Raw genomic sequence first — 6,114 nt, 5'->3', positions numbered from 1 at the left:
AGAAACAAAATTGGACTGTTTTTTGGCACAGAGAACACCCGTCAAAACATTGGTGCCTGTCCAAGCACCCCCCAGTGTGTGAACTTGGCAGATAAAACACAGTGCTTGGCAGATAAAACACATTTCTTTTAAGTTTAGTAGCAAAATAAAAAAAGGGGGGGGGATGAGTGGAATGATCAAAATAGCTCCAAGATTGATCAATGGCTAACCAAGATTACGAGCAGAGAATGAGCAAGTGAGCCACGTGGTCAAATCCTCGATGGGGGTGGAAAATAAATTATAAAGACAGTCCCAGGAGTCAGGCTGGTTACAAGCCCCTTAGTGAGCTAGAAAATAATGCATTTAATAACATTTAACTTCATTTTTTTTTCTTCTTTTCTGAAGCTGGAAACGGGGAGAGACAGTCAGACAGACTCCCGCATGCGCCCGACCAGGATCCACCCAGCACGCCCACCAGGGGAGATGCTCTGCCCACCAGGGGGCGATGCTCTGCCCCTCCGGGGGGTTACTTTGCTGCGACCAGAGCCACTCTAGTGCCTGGGGCAGAGGCCAAGGAGCCATCCCCAGCGCCTGGGCCATCTTTGCTCCAATGGAGCCTTGGCTGCGGGAGGGGAAGAGAGAGACAGAGAGGAAGGAGGGGGTGGGGGTGGAGAAGCAAATGGGCGCTTCTCCTATGTGCCCTGGCCGGGAATCGAACCCGGGTCCCCCGCACGCCAGGCCGACGCTCTACCGCTGAGCCAACCGGCCAGGCCCTAACTTCATTTTTTTGTTGTTCGTTTATAGCACTCTTTAGATTCCACGTATAAGTGAGATCCCATAATATTTGTCTTTCTCTGACCGACTTGTTTCACAGGGCAGGACACCCTGCAGGGTGGGTCCGTCCGTGCTGCTGCAAATGGTCAGATGGAATTTGTTGTTGTGGCTGATTAATATTCCATGGGGTTAAAGGGACCACGGATTTTTTTTTATCCACTTGTCTATCGATAGGCAATTAATTGGACTGTGTCCAGAGCTTGGCTATCGTAAATTATGCTGCAATGAACATGGGGGATGCCTACAGTCTTTAGAATTTGTGTTTTGGGTTTCTTTGAATATATTCCCCAAAAGTTGAATCGCCAAAGTAGAGCATAGAGAATATAGTCAACAATATTGTAATAATATGAATAATAATATTATATATACACAGGCCAGGTGGGCACAGGGGATACCCAGAGATCACTTTATAAAGTGCAGGATTGTGTAATCACTAAGCGATCCACCTGAAAGTAATACAAAATGATATTGAATATCAGCTGTCATTGAAAGAATTCTATTTAAAATATATTTAAAAATTGATTTAAATTCACCCAAAGTAGAACTTTAGTCAAAGTATTTAGAGTCCTCCTTCGCATTTGAAGGTTGCACAAGTTTACTTCTCTGTAAACTATTGTTTAGAGATGTTAAGAATTGTCTAACTGGCGGGGGGCTATTGTCCTGGCTGGGGTTTTTGCCCCCCAGCCTGTCTCTATCCGGGAACCCTTTCTTCACAGTGGTCTCCTGGCTGGATTCAGCGCAATGTGACTTGGTTACCTGGTCTCTAAGAACTGAGACATTGGAATCTGTCGTTGAGCTGACGGCTTAGGTATGGTTTCATTCGAGCGGGTTTCTTCCGTTTGAGTGGGTTAGTTGTGGGTGGCGGTGGGGGTGGGTGGGTAGACTGAAGAAACAAGAGCCAACCAGGATTGATAGCGGAGCTCCTGGGAAGTAGCTCTTTCTGTCCACGGATGGACAAATAAAGAAGAGGTGGTACATGTATACAAAGGAATATTACTCAGCCATGAAAAAGAGAATTCTGCCATTAGAACATATATACAAAGGAATATGACTAGGTCACGAAAAAGGAATCCCTACCATTAGTACATAGATACAAAGGAATATTACTCAGCCCCTACCATTAGTACATGTCTACAAAGGAATATTACTCAGCCATGAAAAAGAGAATCCTGTCATTAGTGCATACACACACACACAAAGGAATATTACTCAGCCATGAAAAAGAATCCTGTCATTAGTGCATACACACACACACACACAGGAATATTACTAGGCCATGAAAAAAGAGGGAGTCCTGTCCTTGGCACACATATACACGCACAAAGAAATATTACTCGACCATGAAAAAGGAAATCCTACCATCAGTGCAAACGCACACAGGAATATTACTTAGCCATGAAAAAGGATATCCTGCCATTCGTGTGTGAGTACACACACACATATGCATGCAAAGGAATATTACTTGGCCATGAAAAAAGGGAATCATGCCCTTGGCACATACACACATATATACACACACAAAGGAATATTACTCGGCCATGAAAAAGAAAACCCTACCACTAGCAAATATGTACACAGGAATATTACTCAGCCATGAAAAGAGGGGAATTCTGTCATCAGTGCATATATATACAATACACACACACACAAAGGAATATTATTCAGCCATGAAAAAAAGAATCCTGCCATTAGTGCATATATACAAAGAATATTACTCAGCCCCTACCATTAGTACATGTCTACAAAGGAATATTACTCGGCCATGAAAAAGGAAACCTATCATCAGTGCATATCTACAAAGGAATATTACTTGGCCATGAAAAAAGTGGGAATCCTGCCCTTGGCGCACACATACACGTACACATACACATGCACAAAGGAATATTACTCAGCCATGAAAAAAGAAACCCACCATCAGTTCATATCTGCAAAGGAATATCACTCGGCCATGAAAAAGAGAATTCTGCCATCAGTGCATATACACAAAGGAATATTACTCAATCATGAAAAAGGGAATGCTGCCATTAGCCCATATATACAAAGGAATATTACTCGGCCATGAAAGAGGGAATCTTGCCCTTGGCATATACACACATACACATGCACAAAGGAATATTACTCATCCATGAAAAAGGAAACCTACCATTAGCCCATATCTACAAAGGAATATTACTCGGCCATGAAAAAGGAAACGTACAATTAGCACATATCTACAAAGGAATATTACTGAGCCACGAAAAAGAGAATTCTGCCATTAGTACATATATGCAAAGGAATATTACTTGGCCATGAAAAAGGGGGAATCCTGCCCTTGGCACATACACACATATATACATGCACAAAGGAATATTACTCGGCCATGAAAAAGGCAACCCTACCACTAGTACATATATACAAAGGAATATTACTCAGCCATGAAAAGGGGAATTATGTCATCAGTGCATATATATATGCATACACACACACAAAGGAATATTACTCAGCTGTGAAAAAGATTTCTGCCATCAGTACACACACACACACACACACACACACACACACACACAAAGGAATATTACTCAGCCATGAAAAAGGGGGGAACCCTGCCCTTGGCACACATAGACACATATACACGCACAAAGGAATATTACTCAGCTATGAAAAAGAGAAAACCCTGTCATTAACAACACACAAACTGAATATTACTCAGCTATGAAAGAGAATTCTGCCATTAGTACATATATTCAAAGGAATATTACTCAGCCATGAGTAAGGATATCTTGCCATTGGTGTGTGTGTGTATGCACATGCACACATGCACACACACATACAGACATGAAAAGGAATATTACTCAGCCATGAGAAACAGAATTCTGCCATTAGTGTGTGTGTGTGTATGTAAAGGAATGTTACTCGGCCATGAAAAATGAAATCCTGGCATTAGTACATATATGCAAAGGAATATTACTCAGCCACGAAAAAGAGGAAAACCCTGCCACTAGCGTGTGCGCGCATGCACACACACACAGGAATATTATTTGGCCACAGAAAAGGAAATCCTGGCATTAGTACAGATCTGCAAAGGAATATTACTCGGCCATGAAAAGATGGGAATTCTGCTACTAGTACATGTATACAAAGGAGTATTACTCAACCATGACAAAGGACATCCTGTCATTACCGTGTGTACACAGAAATGGACTATTCCTCAGCCACAGCAAAGGAAATCCTGGCAGTGGTAGATACGCAAAGGAATATTAGCCATGAAAAGATGGTGATTCTGCCATTAGTACATACATACAAAGGAATATTACTTGGCCATGAAAAAAGAGGAAATCCTGTCCTTGGCACACATATATACAAGCACAAAGGAATATTACTCGACCATGAAAAAGGAAATCCTACCATTAGTGCGTGCACACACAGGAATATTACTCAGCCATGAGAAAGAGAATTCTGCCATCAGCACATATATACAGAGGAATATTACTCAGCCATGAAAAAGAGAGTCTCTCCTTTAGTGCATATATATACAAAGGAATATTACTCGGCCATGAAAAAAGAGGGAATCCTGCCCTTGTCATGCGCACACACAAGTGAATATTACTCAGCCATGAAAAAGAGAATTCTGCCATTGGTCCATACATACAAAGGAATATTACTCGGCCATGAAAAAAAGGGGGGGATCCTGCCCATGACGCGCGCGCGCGCGCACACACACACACACACACACACACAGAGGAATATTATTCGGCCACAGAAAAGGAAATCCTGGCATTAGTACAGATCTGCAAAGGAATATTACTCAGCCATGAAAAAGGAGAACCTGCCATTAGCACTTGTATAATAAGGAATATTACTTGGCCACAACAAAGGAAATCCTGGCAATAGTAGATAGGCAAAGGAATATTACTCAGCCATGAAAAGATGGTGATTCTGCCATTAGCGCATATATATATATATAAAGGAATATCACTCAGCCATGAAAAGACGGGAATTCTGCCACTGGCACATATATATATAAAGGAATGTTACTCAGTCACGAAAAAGAGGATCCTGCCATTGGTACATATATGCACAGGAATATTACTCAGCCATGAAAAAGGAGAACCTGCCATTAGCACTTGTATAATAAGGAATGTTATTTACTTGGCCATAAAAACAAGACAAAATGGGAATCCTGCCATTGGCCAGAGCATGGCGGACCCGGAGGGCATTGTGCTGAGTGAAATAAGTCAGACAGAGAAAGACAAGGACTGCACGATTTCACTCTACGTGCAATGTAAAAAAAACAAAAACAAAACTACCGAGATTCACAGAGAAAGCGATCCGATGGGTGGTCCCCAGCCGTTGAGGGGTGCGGGATGCCAGCTTCTGAGGATGGGACACACGACATCACGCGGAGGGCGAACAGGGCCGTGGGGCGTACTGGAAAGCCGTTAGGGGGGTGAATCCCAAGGGTTCTCATCACAATTAAAAAAAAAGCATTTTTCTTTTTTTATCATTATCTATGAGGTGATGGGTGTTACCTAATATTAGTGTGGTGACCTCACAACAGAAGTGATGTCATGATGCTGAATACCTTAAACATAAAGTGACGGATGTCCATCATTTCTCAATAAAACTGGGGGCGGAGGGAGAGAAAGAAAAAGTCAACAACAGAGACAAGGAGGTCTTTGCAGTAATTGTCGACCAGGGGTATAATTTATAATTTACGGGATTTCAGCTCTTTGAGAGGTTTATGAACAGTGAGAGGTAATCGAGTCTGAGATTTATAAGAACAGCTACTTGGGAAGCCCTGATTCAGTCAGGAGCTCGGATAGTGTCCCCATGAGGAGACACAGGCGATGGGTGTTTATGGGGAAGGGACAGGGGACGGTGACACCCACAGCAGGGAGGCGTTGCTATGGGTGCAGGTGACATTACATGATGCGGACTCTGAACAGTGGGTTGAATCTGGAGCCGTCTGTCCATCCAGTGGTCACATACCTGCTGTATCTGGTCCCCTTTGCAAACAGCGCTAGGGGACACCAGGTGGCTTTGCACCCCGTGCAGAGGTCATTCTGTCCTGTTCTAGCGTCCAGAGGTTTGGGGCGTCGGCCGTGCAAGGCACTTCCTCAGGGACGGCAGCTCCAGCTCCATGTTAATGGGACTCTTTTTATCTTATTGGCTGCACTTCCTTTCCGTTTATTTTCCCCAAGATCCCTTCCTTCTTCTGGGTGAGTAGTAGTGCATTGCAGACACACGTACCATCTATCTGTCTGTCTGTCTGTCTATCTATCTATCGCGCACTGCAGATATAGTCTGTCCGTCCGTCCGTCC

Source organism: Saccopteryx bilineata, chromosome X (genome assembly GCF_036850765.1).
Source record: "Saccopteryx bilineata isolate mSacBil1 chromosome X, mSacBil1_pri_phased_curated, whole genome shotgun sequence".
In the NCBI taxonomy this organism is placed as follows: Eukaryota; Metazoa; Chordata; class Mammalia; order Chiroptera; family Emballonuridae; genus Saccopteryx; species Saccopteryx bilineata.
This window is presented reverse-complemented; position numbering follows the sequence as displayed.